Source organism: Elephantulus edwardii, unplaced genomic scaffold (assembly GCF_000299155.1).
Source record: "Elephantulus edwardii isolate Elephantulus edwardi_28Jun2011 unplaced genomic scaffold, EleEdw1.0 scaffold00001, whole genome shotgun sequence".
Classification (NCBI taxonomy): domain Eukaryota; kingdom Metazoa; phylum Chordata; class Mammalia; order Macroscelidea; family Macroscelididae; genus Elephantulus; species Elephantulus edwardii.
Window position 1 is genome coordinate 9,522,435 of NW_006399751.1, and position 17,667 is coordinate 9,540,101.

A 17,667-nucleotide genomic window follows, 5' to 3' on the forward strand; every position below is an offset into this window, starting at 1 on the left:
GTGTGTGTATTTAAAATAAGTGAGTTTGTGGAGTCTGAAAAAAAAGGAGAGGGAAAGTTAGCAGACAGCTTCATTATTTAAAATTTTCCAGCATGCATCTATTTATTTCTAAGTATCTTTTTAAATGCTAGGTATACAGATAAAAAAAAAAATTCAATGTGATAAACAAGGAAAGATGACATTGCAGGGTTATATTCTGGGAACAAACAAGAAAATCAAGCACATATAATTAAGACTCTTAACCAATTCCTAAATTGTATTTGCATTTTAATGTTGTCTTTGTACAACGGGAAAACAGAAAGATTGTGATTAAAAGGAAAATCAAGCATGAATCAGCAAAATAGAGGATACCATTTTGGAAGAAAATGTCTCTAGCCATCTTTTCTGTTTTTTAGAATACTTCATTTTATTTAATGAACAGCTTTAAAGAAGAACTGAGATTATGTAGTAATGTTTTCACTTCCCTAGGAAGATCATTAGCAATATTAAATCCATATAAAGCCTTTCAGAGGAAATGACTGGAAATGGCAGAGTGGTTGCCAGAATGAATGTAGATGTAGAATAAAATTGCATAATGTGCCCTAAAGCATTACCTGTTCCCCCCAAAATGCTGACTTTTTCGAGTCCATTAGCTGGATTTTTAAAAATTCTCTCAGGAGAAATTCTGATTTTCAATATATGTCTTCAATCTGATAATTTGAATGGGGCCATTTGAGAGTTTTTAAATAATGAAGAGTAATTAACTATTTACAGCCTGGATCACAATTACTATCTTAAATGTAGCTTTTAATTCCACTATTCATGTATAAATAAAAACATAATTTTTTTTTCTCCTTCCAGGGCCTTGCCTCAGATCAAATGAGTAAACATATTTATTTATCCACCACTCCAGTTTCATTTTTGCAGTGAATAAAAAAAGGAATATTTAAAATAACATATATTAATAAAATTATTAATTTGGCACTACTAGTTGACTAAATTTGTGGATACAGTCAGTGCTTAGAGTGTAAATAATCTATATTCCTCTATCTTTATGTATATTTTGCATGTAAACTGAAACAGTTATAAACAGTATTTACAAGTCAGTCAAATGTTTGACTTCGTATATAGTACATAATCCACCTTTCAATGCGTAAAAGCATTGATGGAACATTTGCAGATATATTAAAATCTTTTTTACAGAATCATTTATTCATAAGTGGTAACCTCTAATGGGAACTCCATCGAGTCTCTGAGGCTATAAATGGCCCAAGAGATTGCTCATCTTTCTTCTGAGGAACTCCTGGTGATCTGAAAGGCTAGAGAGATTTGACCTTTGACCAGCACACAGCTCCATAAGGACCACTTTCCCTGACCATACCCTTTAACATGCTGGTGAATGCCCTCAAGTCAGAACTCACTCCGAGCTGACCCTCCAGTGTGTTTTCACAGTTAATCGCACGGGAGGAGACCACCCACCTTTTTTTTTTTTACTTAATGGATACTGGTGGAAGAGTGGCAGAGATAGTTTTCAGAAAGTGTTCTTTTTTAGTTAATTACACATTTCCAATTTTGTTATATTTGACATGTATCATTATAATGGTGGGAAGAACTCAGGCATAATTGACTAAAGTTTAGGATGATAGTAAACACTTCCCTAAATTTAAGATGATAATAAAATTGCCTATGGACTTTATTTATGGACACATCAGTCAATCAAACTGACTATTTGTTGTTGTTGTTGTTAAGTGCCATCAAGTCACAGGCAATTCACAGCGACCCTATGAAGGAGACTCCTCAACACTATGTCTTTCGTCCTCTCTCCAGGATCATAGGGTTTCTGCAGGCAAGCTGTTACGGAAGTGGATGCCACTCCTCCTTCCAAGCTTGTTTTAATCGGGGAGCTCCAGCCCACACTGTCCACATTGGGTGACCAACCATTAACACATTTGACACATCAGTGTCACAGTGTTCAACCTCACAGCAAACACTGATTATTTAGTTGTTGTTATTCCAAGAACGGAGCATTAGGGATCAAGCCACCCTCACATTAAAAAAAATTATAAATTACTTAAAAAATGTACCTTCAGCAAGGAAATCTGGTAATTATCTACCTGGAATATCAAACACAGGAAGTCTGACAACAATCACAGGAAGAAACATCATGGTACAAAGAACCCTCTTAGAACCTGGACCCTTCCCTCCAGGAACCCTCTCACCTTCCTTTCCTCTTACCCAATTCCTTTGACCACTTCCTTTAAAAGCCTGACTTGTTTCTGAAACGCCAGGAAACACTCTTTAATGCGTTCACCCTGTTGTTCTCTCTCAGATTACCAGGATCTGAATAAAGTGTTTTTAAAAGATTCAGGCTTTGTCTCTACTTAATTGGCTCCTAGTGACAGACAGTTGAACGGTGTCTTTTTCTAGTTACAATTGCATAAAAATCATGTTATCATATGAATTTCTGACCGCAGAATTCCTTACTGAAAGATAAGACAAGCTGATTAATGTCTGACTAAGATGTCCAGGGTTATCTCATGAGGATAATAATTGTTAAATCACCTTATTGTCTGAAATTCATGTTTTGCTAAGATCTACTCTTCACATTACTTACAATAATTATTTTTTAAAAAATGTCCCCTGGAATAAAAGTAATAATTTAGATAGAAAGAGGGTTATTTCTACTGCTATTTTCATAAATTAATTGAGACCCTCAGGTAATGATTTATATAGAAATGCCTCATACAAATATCATTCCAGTGATGTGCTATGAGGCAACAGCATAGAATATATTACTTGAAATTATTTTAAGAATAAAATAGCTATCAGGAAATCATTCTGAATATCTATATTTTTTACTTTTGTTTAGAATGATGTTACAACTTAATGCTCACCTTGTTGTTGCCATTAATTACTGTCGAGTGCAGCATGACTCATAGGGACCCTAAGAACAAAAGGCCTAAAGCTTTTCCATAACGATCATTATTTAGCAAAGCTCATAGAGTTTCCAGAGGCATATTGTTTAGGAAGCGGATGACACTCCTGCTTCCAAATGCTCACTGTGGTGTTGAAAATATAAACTAACACTCCAGCAACCTGTCATTGTAGTTATGTGTCAAGTTGACAGTGACGCACGGTGACCCTACGAATAGAGATCTGAATCTCGTGCCATCCTCATTATCTCCAACTAACTTGAGTTCATCGTCATAGTCACCGTGTCAATCCATCTTGTGGGTCTTCCTTTCTTATGCTGACCCTCCAACTTTTCAATCATGATGTCCTTCTCGAAGAACTGGTCCCTCCTTACAACATGTCAAAGTATATGAGAAGAAAGATGTTACACATCTTTGCCTCCAAGGAACAACCTGGTTTCACTTTCTCCAAGACATATCTGATTGTTCTCTTGGCAGTCCATAAGATATTAGGACTCTTCTCCATCACCACATGTCAAAGGCACCCTATCTTCTCCTGTCATCCTTAGTCATTGTCCAACTTTTTGATACATAGTAAGCAATAAAGAAGATCATGGCTTGGAGCAGATGTACATTAGTCTTTAAACTGATATCATCACTCGTTAGTACTCTGGAGAGTACCTGAAAGCAGGTTTTCCCAATGCAATTTGTCTCTTGATTTCTTAACTGCAGGTAAAAAGAATGTTGATTGTATATCGAAGTAAAATGAAGTCAACCTTGAAGGAAGAATATAGCAGTTGCCCCACAAGCCCCAAGCTTGATGACTTCCTGAGAAACTTGATAACACCTGAGCTGGTCACATCAAAGACCAGACCAGACAAGGGAGCCTGAGAAGAGTCTGAGCTTGAAAAAAAAACCAAAAAAACAACTAAAACCTAACTTAATGAACACGCCAAATTCTGAGAAACACCATCTTAGAGGTCCTCCCCAGGGCCCCTATAAAAAGGAAACCCCCCAGACTGCCTGGGCGCCATTTTGATCCTGTCCGCATGCCATGCGGCTCTCAGACTGCGCAATAAAGGCCTGTTTGTTTTTTGGGACCAATTCCTTTCTTTCTTTCTCTCCCTCATGTCCTCACACTCTTTTTTATATCTGACACACCTCTCTCCATCTATCATGATCATGCTCTGGTGGTGTGGGTTTTCTTTCTTTCTTAATGTTGGAATATAATCCATAATTAAAGGCTATAGCACATTTTTCAAGCCATCTTCACTTTCAATAAGAAAAACTATGCCATCGGCATATCACAGACTGGGAATTAGTCTTTCTCCTATCCTGATGCTACATTCTTCTTCATAAAATCTGACATCTGTAGTTATTCATTCAGCAAACATGGAATATATATGGAGAATAAAACACAAAAGGGTACACAGACCTCACTTGATGGAGTACACACAAATGAGATTGATCATTGTGGAAAGAATTGTTGCAGAATCTTAATATCAACAATTTACACCAAGCTAGGTGTTGACTGTTAAACAGATCAACTTCCCATGTGAAAGTTCAAAGTGAAGCTGAGGAAAATGGGGGGAGGGAAGAAGCAGTCCCCACAGGAACCCAATTGTGACATTGGTCCAGCTCATCTGAATTTAAAAACCATCTCAAAAAGAAGTTTGAGATATTGAACACTAGTGATCAGGACCTCGATGAGCTATGAGATGATATCAAAGATATCATCCATGAACAAAGCAGAAGAAAATAAAAGATGAAAATGTCAGGAGTGAGTCAGAAAATTCCACTAGAAGTGCTAATTACATAGACAGAAGAGCAGTAACAACAAAAAACCACCGTCAAGATCAAGTTCTAACTATAATAAGTAATGATGTTAAGTCTAAGAACTTGGATGAGCTATTGCCATAAGCCAACTAGGTGGAGCAGATCAAGAACTCATATTCTGTCTATCTTGATGCCATTGTTTTCCAAACAGATTTTCAGTTTGTTTTGATTTTCTCTTGAGAGAGAAGCACTTAATAATGAAAACAATGTCCCTTGAATATTGATTTATTACAAAAGGCTGCTAAAATACGCACTCTTCTTCTGTGATCTTTTCACCTTTCAATGTCTCATGAGCACCCAAAGAATCAGTGGAAACAGAATGCTACTTTGAGTCGTGGTATATTAGCAATAATAAAACTGGAGTTTTCAGAGCTCAACTTTAAATTTTATCCAGGAGAAAAAAGAAATAAAAGTATGTATGGAGGGCCACATAAAGGAAAAGAGGAACTTTGGAAGAAAAGAAGAAAGGAAAATTACTTTTCTATTTGTTCTTAGAACTGGGGCCAGAGATTATAAGTAACAAATAAAAGGGTCTCTGCGGAACCTAGCAGCCTTAATGGTATATTAGCTTAAGTGTTGGACTGCTAAATAAAAGACTGGCAATTTCAGTTGGTCTGATGGAGAAAAATGAAGTGGTCTGTTCCTATAAAGATTAACAATCTTGGAAACCCTACGGGGAAGTGCCACCGAGTCATTTAGCTTGGCTATGAGTTGGAATCGGCTCAGTGCAGTAAGCTCAGTTTTGTTCAGTCTATCTCCTCATAGTACAGACACTGCTTTAGCTAACCCATAAGTGTTGAAATATGGCTATTGAATACTTTATGAGAGATGAGTGCTAAGATGATGGCAGTAACAGGGAGAGTTAACAAGGTTTTTTTGGTTTTGTTTTTAATGGGAAATACTCAACTTCAGGGGCACTATCAAGCCTGAAAAATCAAAACCACTGCCAGGTCTTACTCATGGTAACCCACCACTGATTTCCAAGGCTGTAAAGATGAATTACACGCTACGAAATCATGAAGATGTTTCTACTGAATCTAATAGTGCCTGCAAAATGCAAAAACATGAACAAAATCAATGGGTATTAAAACATCACTTTCTCTCTTAAAATCCCAAACAAAGGCAGTTAACATGGAACCAATTGCAGCTGATGGTGATGCCACATGTCAGAGGAAGACTATGCTCCTCGGAACTCTCAGTGACTGATTTTTCAGAAGGGGATTCTCAGGCCTTATAAGGGTAACTCTGTAAGAGTGTGAATTCCCACCTTTCCAGTTAGCAGCACAAGCATTAATCACTCCTCTTTAATCCCTGGAATATCAGTCTTCTGATACCCTACCTTCAGGCTCCTTCGTTTCCCAGGTCCTGATGTAGGAAGAAAATGTGCCTCACAAAAGGACTAGCCATTGAACAAACTCACCTCAGACATAGACCTACTCAGATAAAATTATATTAGAATATAAAGTCTTAAAATATTGAATAACTGAAGGGAGGGTCTAAGTTCCTCTCTAATAAAGCAAACCACTATTTCAAAATGTGTTGTGAGTAAATGTCATCAGTAAGTGTTCATTGATTTCATATATGTAATTGGAAGAAAGCTATAATATATTTAAGATCATTAAATATTATTAAACATTAAATTATTATTATTATTAAATAATTAAACACAATTATACTATAATTGTTAAATGGGATAATGGTTACCCATGGTGGACAGTGTTTGGTGGAGCTCCCCAATTAAAACAAGCTTGGAAGCAGGAGTGGCATCCACTCCCCAAGTAGCTTGCCTCCAGAAACCCTATGAACGTTCGGAGAAATGACGAAAGTTATACAAGTGTTCAGGTCTTTTGTTTATAGAGTTGCTATAAGTTGACTGGCCATGGTCTTTGTAATCACTTGTTATATGTCGAGTTGGACAATGACTAGGGAGGATAGAAGGAAAATTGATGCCTTTGAGCTTTGGTGTTGGAGAAGAGTATTGAGTGTACCATGGACTGCTAAGAAAACAAACAGATTCATCCTGGAGAGGGTTAAACCGGGCTGCTCCTTGGAGGCAAGGATTCTGGGGCTTCATCTGACATACTTTGGTCATGTTGTGAGGAGAGACCGGTCCTTGGAGAAGGACATCATGCTTGGGAGGGTGGAGGGACAGCGCAGGAAGGGAAGGCCCTCTATGAGGTAGACTGATTTAGTGACTGGAGTAATCAGGATGAGTGTGTCGGAGACAATGAGATTGGCACAGGACAGAATAGAGTTTAGAGCTGTTGTACATAGGGTCGCTATGAGTCCCAAGCGATTCGACGGCATATAATAACAAACAACTTGAGTCATCTACAACTCTACAGCACTTAACAGCAGCAACAACATTATTAAATATAAGATAATGTGTCATAAACCCAAGGGAAACCCATTACTGTCAAATCTATCGTGACTATAGAGACATTATTAACTATGAGTAAATAGGTAATTTGTAATATTTTCTCAGCACCTGTCCTTCAAATGCTATCTGTTGAAAATATGAACGTTTATTTTACTCATTCACATATACAACACATCTACTTCACATCTCTATCACATTAGCTCTGAAATGAGAGTGTCCCTGGTCACAGGAAATGACTTACAGAAATTTGCTTAAGGGAAGTCATTGCTCCTCTGTTGATAGATGTGCATCTCAGTCTGTACATAAAACTTTATTTCTGTGCAGTGTCTGATTAAACTATGTTCTGCCTTGCATATGGAAATTTTAACACACACACACACACATATGCACATACAAACATCCCAAGAGAACGTTCTACTTGACTTAATCTCTCGTCTCTTAAGGAGACCATCAAATCTGCCTATTATATTCCTCACTTTATAGTGCAAAACATATTTGTAGAGATACTTCAAGTTGCCTGTAAAAATGTTAGAACTTTTAAGATGAACTGGTGGATATGCTTGAACATGTTTGAATATGTGCATTAGCTGGTTAAGAATGCTGAGAGTTTTTAAATAATTCTATTTGAGAGAGCCATTTCCTTTTTCAGGCTTCATTTTAGTTGCCTTTTTTTACAGAGAAGGAGCAATCAATAAAATCTGCAAGAAGAAAGTCCCCAGTTAAGAAGTATTTCTCAACTTATTTAGAGCCATTTTCATGGTTAAAACTAATATCCTATTTAAATGGTCAGCCTCCTGTTTAGAAAAAAATAATTTGCAAATTAATGTTATAGACTCTCTGTGTTAAATCATACACTGCAAACTATTCTTAGGCAATGCTGAGAGTGCATGAAATTGCTTTCCTGAGAAGTTGCAACCATCTCTGTGCTAAATACGTTCTTCTTTTGTAGCACGTGAATTCGATATAAAGTATGGATTTAGACACTGCCCGTATTAACAAGTACTATTAACATTTTAGATATCCAGAAATATAGGAGTCACATTTTCTTAAAGGCTTCAATAGCGCGCGCGCGCGCGTGTGTGTGTGTGTGTGTGTGTGTGTGTGTACAGGGGGAGCATTATTTAGATATATCTGTACATTTTTATTGTTAGAATTAAGAACTCCAGTGTGTGCTCGAGTGTGAGGACAGTCAGAGGTCTTGGTGCAGTTGCCTGTTTTCCTGATAAATAGAATGTAGTCTTTGGAGAATTTCTTTTAGCTTATTCTTTTGATTTAGTTTTCCTCCTATAGGAAACATAGATAATATGTCCTACCTCATGGGCTTTTGCATAAAGATTAAATGAAATGGCATCTGTAAAATACTTGGCAGAGGAAGTGGCGCGTTATAGGAACTTAACCACTGTTAGCTTACCTCACCATGAGTTATGGGGAAATCAATAGCATATAGAGGGCCTAGCTTCTTGCTCATGGAAATTAACTATCTCCTCCTAGAAGAAAAGTCAAGGGAAAATCTTGGGGGAAAGAAAAGTATCATGCCAAGTGACCTTTGAAAAACAAATTGCATTTCATTGTCAACTGAATAGTGGAACCTCCTCCTTTATTGAAAAAACTAAAAGGAATAGTTCATAATCAAGGTGTTTAGGGAGGGTCTTTGGAGGAAGAGTAAATACTGAATAGAATTTAAGTCACTAAAAATTAATAACAACTAAATTCACACAGGAAAAAAATGCTTTTCAGTAGCCATTATATTCCAGTAATTCATAATCTGCTAAGGAAAAAGTGGCAGTTGTTTGGATTTTGTTGTTTTGGGTATTTTTTTTTTAATATCAGTGTGATATACATATACATGGGAAAGTCTGCTGTTAGGGACCTCTCCAAACTGCTGAAAAGCAGTGGTGTCTCTCTGGAGACTAAGGTGCGTCTGATACAGGCCATGGTCTTTGCCGTCACCTGTTATGCATCAGAGAGTTGAACAATGACCAAGGAGGATAGAAAGAGAATTGATGCCTTTGAGCTGTGGTGCTGGAGAAGGGTATTGAGGGTACCATAGACTGCTAAGAAAACAAACATTCATTCTGGAAAGGGTTAAACCGGGCGGCTCCTTGAAGGCAAGGATTCTGAGGCTTCATCTGACATACTTTGGACATGTTGTAAGGAGAGACTGGTCTTTGGAGGGGGACATCCTGCTTGGGAGGGTGGAGAGACGGTGTAGGAGAGCAAGACCCTCTATGAGGTGGATGGATTCAGTGACTGGGGTATTCGTGATGGGTGTGTCAGAGACAGTGCAATTGGCACAGGACAGAGCAGAGTTTAGGGCTGTTGTACATAGGATCGCTATGAGTCGCAAGCGACTCGACGGCACATAACAACAACAACAAACATCACTGTGATATAAACTTTAAACTAAATATTCCCCAGAAAGTCTTCTCTAAGGCAGGCAACTGCTTGCCATAGGTAGTGAGGACTGTGTGCAGTGGAACTGAACTCTTCTGAGGAGCGGTCTTTATCAGATCACATTGACAACAGTCACTGGGCTGAAGGGTTCGGTGAAGGAGAGTGAGATTGTATTTGTAACTCACAGTCAATGTTAATGAGTTGTACATAGAGAAATGGCTGACTCGGTACCTATTCTGCTGCTTTATCTTTTCAACAATGAAGAATAAAGAGATCACTGGAAAAATGTGTATTAAAAATACACCACAAAAATAAGAGTCTGAATAAGCACAAAAATAATAAGAGTCTGAATAAGCTTGTCTTTTGAATATTACTATTTTAGATGCTGTTGGTAAAAAACTATATTCATGGCCATGATCACTTAAACAAGAAGAGGCCAGGTAGGGAAAAGCCAGTGAAGGATGCTATCATCCTCCAGAGAAAATGAACTTAAGTTTTAGGGGCTACTCAAAGGCTGTCTTCAAACTCCCCTACTTAGTAAAACTTAAACTTTGTAACTGTCTTGCCAACACAGCAAACCATAAAAAAATGGTAAAATTCCCTCCATGAGCAAAATTTATCGAACTAAGGTGTCAGGGGCAACAAGGCTATTTTGTATTTGTCATTAGACAAAACTTGTATTCCAAATCATTATGCTTTCTTCTTTATCAACACACGCTGCTGTTGATTCTAGGTGCCGTCGAGTATGACATAGCAACCCTACGAACAACAATATCTGAACTCTGTCCTGTCCTGTGCCATCCTTACCACCTCTGACACACTTAAGTCCATTGCTGCAGCCATTGTGTGAAAAATCCTGGTTGAGAGTCTTCCTCTCTTTTGTGTTTTTCAACTTTCCAAGCATGCTGTCCTTCATGAAGGCATTGCCTCTCCTAGCCCAATGTATGTGAGGTAAAGTTCTGTCATATTTGTCTCCAAGGAGCATTTTGGTTGCATCTTCTCCAAGACACGTCCGTTTGTTCTTCTGGCTCTCCATGGGACATTCAGTACTTTCCTACAACATTACATTTCAAAGGCTGATGCCTTTCTTCTTCTGTCATCCTTATTCATTGCCTAGCTCTCAACAGCATAGAAAGTGATTGTAAAGACCATGATCTGAATCAGGTACACTTCAGTCCTCAGATACAGATGCTGTTATATACCATCAAGTTGCTTGTGACTCATAACAACCTTACGTACAACAGCTGTGAACCTGCCCTGTCCTGAGCTAGTCTCACTGTTTCTAACACACTTGCCCTCATTCTTACTCTGTTAATCCATCTCATCCAAGGTCTGTCTGTCTTGCACTGTCCCTCCACCTTTCCTTTTCAAAGGATTGGTCCCTTCTTGCCAAATACCCAAAGTATGTGAGACAGAGCTTAACAATTCTTGCTTCAAATGAGCAGCTTGGTTTCACCCTCTCCAGAAAAGACCTGCAAGATCTGCTGGCAATTCATATTATGTCCAGTACACTTCCCCAGCACCACAGCTCAAAGGTATCAAGTCTTCCTCTGTTCTCTTGGTCACTGTGCAGCTCTCTGGTGCATAGCAAGTAACTGCAAAGACTATGGTCTGAATCAAGTGCATCTTAGTCCCTAGACTAATATCATTGCTCTTTAGCACTCTGCAGAGGTCCCTAACAGCAGATTTTCCTAATGCAATTAATCTTTTGGTTTCCTGACTGCTGGTGTCAAGAATATTAATAGTGAAATTGAGCAAGCTGAGATTGATAAAAACCTCAATCTCTTCTCTGTCTACCATGGTGTTGTCAATTGGCCCAGTGGTGAGAATCATTGTCTTCTTGATAATGAGTTTCAATCCGTATTGAAGACTATAGTCCCAGACCTTTTGCAGCAAACGTTTCAGATCTTTCTCAATTTCAGCAAACAAGGTTGTGTCATTTGCATAATGTAGGTTGTTGATGAGTCTTCCTCCAATCCTGATGCCACATTCTTTTTCATAAAGTCCAGCCTCCTGTTCTGCATATAGATAGAAAAGGTATAGAGACAGGATGTATCCCTGAAACACTCCTTTCTTCATTTTGAACCATGCAGTGTTTCCTTTGCTCTGTTCTAACAACTGCTTCCTGATCCAAGTATAGGTTTGAAATGAGCACAGTCAAGTAGTCTAAGATTCCCATTCTCAAGGTTAGCCACAGTTTGTTGTGATCTACACAGTTAAATGCTTCTGCATTGCCAATGAAACACAGATAAACATTCCTCTGGTACTCTGTGCTTTCAGCCAAAATCCATCTGACATTAGCAATATGTCTCTCGTGCTAGGGCCTCTTCTAAACTCAGCTTGTATTTCTGACAGCTCTCTGTCGATGTACTGTTCTAGTTGTTTTGGGGTAATCTTCAGCAAGATTTTGCTTGCGTGTGTTATTAGTGATATTGTTCTATAATTTTCACTCTGTTGCATCACCTTTTTAACTAGGAATATATATGGACACATATTTTTATATTAAGACAAAGACCTTGTCCAATATCTAGTTTCTTTTGTTTAGATAAGAGTCTAGTTAGTCCTTCATTTTGTTGTAAAGTCTGTAGCATGTATAAAGGAAATTGAGACGCCTTTTTTCCTGTGTTTGGCTCCTTAATGAAAATGTTACCCAATTTGCAAATGGCATCCTACATTAACTCCAATAAATTTCTATACTTGACTTAATATATGGGTTTGTTTTTTTTTTTTAACACAGGCATCTCTGTATTTTTCAGAACTTCTAAAGTGAAATAATGGTGCGGCCTTGTTTGAAAAGAGTGAAAGGTTTTCCTGTTCCACATCAAGTTCAATATTATTCAAGAATTTGTGTTTTCCTAGGCCTCAGAAAAGAACTCTGATTGCTTAGAAGGTTACTTATTGAGCTGCTAAGACAAGTGGTTTGAATTCATCAACAATTCTCTAGGAGAACAATGAGACTGCCTTATAAAACTCAACGGAGGCTTACCCTAAGTCAGAATTAACTTGATGGAAGCAGACTCAGAGTTTAAGTGACAACAGAGAGAAGCATCTATCATCAAACATGTGCTTTTCTGTCCTAGACTACTGAGCACCAGGAGATCCTGTTAACAAAGATCCAAGAAGATGGCAGCAGAGAGGTCATTTTAGGACAGTAGCATGCCCTGCACTTTTTGAACTCCTGTAGTGAGTCTTATTGATGTAGTAAATGAGGCACATGTTCCCAGAACAAAACAAAAATCAACTAAAGTATTCCATTGTGTGATCCAGTCATTTGTTAATGGACACATAGACTGTTTCTATGTTCTTACTGAATGCAGCACTAGGGAGCAATGATGTTGAAAAATATTACATTATATGGGAGAGGCTAGAAAGCATTCTGCTGAGTGAAATAACTCTGTCATTTAAGGACAAATACTGCCTAAATCCATTATTGTAAAAAGAAAAGGATAACTAGTAGCATGTGTATAAATGTTCAAAGAAGGAAGAGGTGGGAAGGGTAGTCCGCCATGTAACATGTCTAAAGTATGTCAGATGAAGCTTCAGAATCCCTGCCTCCAAGGAGCAGCTTGGTCTCACCCTCTCTAGGATGAACTTAACAGACCTAGTTCGTTCTCCTAGCAGTCCCTGGTATATTCAAAACTTTTTTCCAGTACCACAGCTCAAAGGCATCATACATACACACACACACAGAGGAAGGGTTTGCTTTTTAGTAAGCTAATCACATCAATTAATGGTAATTATTGTCAATAAATGTGTGAAGAAAACAAATGAGATATTTTTAAACTTTCCCTGAAAATCCAATTTAAAACGAAAAATAGAAATAAAGCGTCTATAACTTTCAGAAAAAAATCAATTTAGTATAAATTTGGTTGGCTATGAAAGTTCAAGCTAATAACTGTATATGAGGCATTTAAAATGCCTTTGGGAACAAATCTTCATTCTAACTCAAGGCGTGTGATCCACAGTGCAGGAGTTCCGATTCACTTATGCAAAGCTTTTCAGTGCACCCTCTAATTATTTTTTATAAAGTTGGTCATGAAATGCTGGCCTCTCATAAAAGTTGCTTTTTGCCTCCTAGCTGGAGTTGTGTTTGCTAATAACTCATACAAAGGCTTTAAAAACAAAACAACAACCAACAACAACAAAAAAACCAGGGACGGTTTCTCCACTTTAAAAATCTCCCCAGAACGTGGACATGCGTACACAAGGCCCCAGTGTTCCATGGGGAAGATTTGTGATTTGTGTTTGCAACAGTTCAAATTCAACACAAGGTCTTAATATTCCCTTGAGGCCTCTTAGGCCCCTGCGGCGACTCTTAAAAAGGCTTTTATTTCTTCAACACATGTACACTGAAAAGGGGTAAGTCAATTTGATTTAAAGCTAACATTTCCTTAAGAGCTCAGAGGAGACAATGGCTTTATTAAATGAAATAATAGTAGAGGAAATTGAAGTTCCAATGTCTTAATGTAATAGAATAATTAGGATGGAAAAATAATATTTAGTGAAATTAAAAGTTCAGGCTCAGACTGTACATTACTCTTAATCTCCATCTCTTCCTCCTATTTATCTAACGTGCTGCCTTCATTTCAAGGAAATTCTCAGACATTAACCATTGGATAAAGAGAAATCCGTCAGCAATTCTTTTGAGGGTCACATTGTGATTTATGTGACACCTTATGTGTTAATCAGACTTAGACGAAAAGATGTCCTCAAAGGACAATTTTTCAGACTAAATACATATACCTGTATCAGGGCTTTCTCATATTATTTCACATAGTAGAATCATTTGTACTGTTACCCCACACTTTTGTAACTTTCCATTTCTTCAAATAGAAGAATCACTTTCCTTTATAATGACACAAGGGAAAATGTATACAGAGAACCCAGCTGTGTATCACTCTCATTTGAAAAAGTCATTGCATTTAACATTCAAGGAGAAACGACATTCTAGTATTGTATTGACGTATCACCTGCACTTAGCTGTTGCTGCTGCCACCAGTTTGTTTTGTTATGGATTTTTAACAATTATGAATACTACACTCAAATGAGAGAAAGAAAGGATATTCTGAAAGGAATGAACGGTTAGACACCACATGTAAGACAATTAATAATCTTACATGGAGAATTGGGGTAGAGATTGGGAGGGAAATGTGAATGAACGAACAAATAATTTAAGAACATTTGTCCCACTTGAGTAACATCTGACATACTTTGGACTTGTTGCAAAGAGGGATCAGTCCTTGGAGAGGGACATCACGCTTGGGAGGGTGGAGGGACAGCGCAGGAGGGGAAGACCCTCTATGAGATGGATTGATTCAGTGATTGGGGTAATCGGGATGGGTGTGTCAGAGGCAATGCGATTGGCACAGGACAGAGCAGGATTTAGGGCTGTTGTTCATAGGGTTGTTACGAGTAGCAGGCAACTCAACGGCACATAACGATAACAACAAACATGAGTAACATCCTTTTGTGTTACTGTATGTTTATCATAGAGTAATACCAATAATTTTTTTCTCATGGTGGGTGGGGGGAGAAATGAAAAATTAGAATCTGCTTATGTAGACTTGTCCTCCTGACATAAAGGAGTTAAAAATAAATGACATTATTCCCAGGATGACAGAGAGAGGGCCTTCAACAGAATCTTCAGCAATGTGTCTAGAACACTGGTAAATTTCTGAAGGGGTAGCAGCATGCCTAGGGTTTAGTCAGGGGACTTTAAATGGTAATCCTTAAATGGTAATCCACATGTAGGCAGGATGAAAATGCCTAGCTGATTCCAGTCCAAATTTGTTAATTTGGTGTTTGTTTGTTTGTTTGTTTGTTTGTTTTCAATCAATACTTCCGATGTCAGAATGAAGCACAGAAAACAATATAAACCCCACCAGATAAAGATCCTGTTGTTCCCAAGCTTATAATCTGAAGGAATGTATTTAATGTTTATGTTTGTCTGTACACAGAGCGTCAAAAGACAGGAAGAATCTGTGACTATTAAGTATGTATGCAAAAAGGCCAGAGGAAGTCAGGGAAGTTTGCTTTCAGGTGAGCAGGGCCTTTTTAATATGTGTCCATCAAGACTGGCTTACCCATTTCCTTTGAGTTGGAAGCCACTCATAGCTGAGTCTCCACTGAGGTTTTAAAACTCTAATATCCATGCTAGATCATGGCCCATCTTTCTCCCTCAGAGTAGCTGGTCGATTCAAACCACCTGAGAGTTGTGGCACACGGGTAAGCAGTGAAAATTCCTGAGGGCTTCTTGAGAACGAGGTCGCTAGAGCTTCCTAATCATTAAGAGATGTATTTAAAATCTAGTGCTGAGATCTGTCAGGCCTTAACCACCACTGTATGCACTGGGTAAGTGCACATGCCCTAACAAGAGTTCACTGCTACAGAACCCTAAAATCAGGGCATCAAAAACTTTAGGGAGACAATGTTTTATTAGAACCAACAAAAAATAGGAGAATTAATTACTATTTCAAATACTATGAATCCTCTCTCAAGAGGATTCTCTGTGTCAAATTTTAGCTACCTTGACATTGAACCATATAATTGGTACTATGCCACTTTTTTAGTCTTTTTTTTCTGTAACTCACTGTTACCTAAAACCTCTGCCTGTTTTCAAGATCATTGACTCGGGCCCCCTGTGAAACCTTGTGGGGAAACAGTGAAATGGTGTTAAGAGGCATGAATATTTTTTCTTTTATTAATGTGAACATTAGGTTTTCTTGGAAAATACTTAGTCAAATGTTACTGCATATCAGAGAGTTTTCAGAACAACCATTTGCTACTATTAAATAAATTGACACACTGAACCTACAATTCCCAAGCTATGCCTGCGAAATATTAACTATTAACTTGCAAGTGCAACAGACAGGACTTAGGGACACATTCTTCAGCGAAACCGTACAGTTTGAACACCACTTTCAATGATAGATGTCATTGCTGTTGAGAAGGTAGGCCTACAGAGCTTTATGTAAAGTGAACACATGCATTCTAAGAAGTTAAAATCACTTGGATATTCTTTTTAAAAGAGATTGTAAATGTTTAAAATCCATTTTCATGTGTTTTATTGATAAGTAAGAAAATGTGTTATTGCTTTGTGCAGTCAAGTCTCCCAGGACTCATAGTCAAGGACTCATGATGACCCTATAAACAACAGAACGTTGCCCTGTCTCGTACCATGCTCCCCATCTCTCATATGCCCCAACCCACTGGTCCAGGCACTGTTTCAATCTAGCCTCTTGATGGTCCTCCTGTCTTCTTTCTCTCACCCTCTACCTCTCGCAGCATCACGTCTTTTCCAAGAGCCGATCCCTCCTGACAACACGCCCGAAGCTTATAAGACAAAGTTTCCCCACCCTTGATTGTACAGAGCATCCTGGTTGCATTTCCTCCAAGACACACTTGTTTGTTCTTTTTGCCGTCGGTGGATTATTCCGTTCAAAGGCACCAATTCCTCTTCTATCATCCTTAATCATTGTCCAACTTTCAGATGCACAGGCAGCGAATGAAAAATACCATGGCTTGGATGAAGTACACTTTAGTTTCAAATTGACATTCTGTCCCTTTAGCATTTTGGAGTTATATCTATCATAAAACAGATGTAGTGAAAATTATCTTTTCTTTAAAAATATATTTGAAAGCTATAATGCATTTTTAATTGTTAGTTCATTTAGAATGGACTGTATTTTTAGAGAGGATTTATTTTAAAGTCCAACACTTTCATTTTCTTTATAATCAATTGATTTAGTTAAATTTATGGGCCTCTCCCAGGATTATTTAGCTGTTATCAGCAAACTCAGGAGGATAATTGGGGTCTTCTTATTGTCAGTCTGGTACTATTTCCAATAAACAGCACCTGCTCCCTCGCTGGCCCATAATTCCACAGGAATAACAATGAAAAAGCAATGGGAGGGCTGGGTGATTGAGAAATCCATGAAGTCTCAACACTGCAAGTAACATAGTAGTGACTTCTACCAGGGGCACAGAATAAACAGTTACATTATAAAATATTACAACAATAATAAAAAAAAAATTACACACTAGATATTTGGTTTCTCTTTTCAAGGATTAACTCAAATGTTCAAAAACACGGAAAATATTCTGACCTTCTTAGTTTGTCAAACTTGACAGGAAATTCAGACAATTTAGATAAATACCATTGTTGTA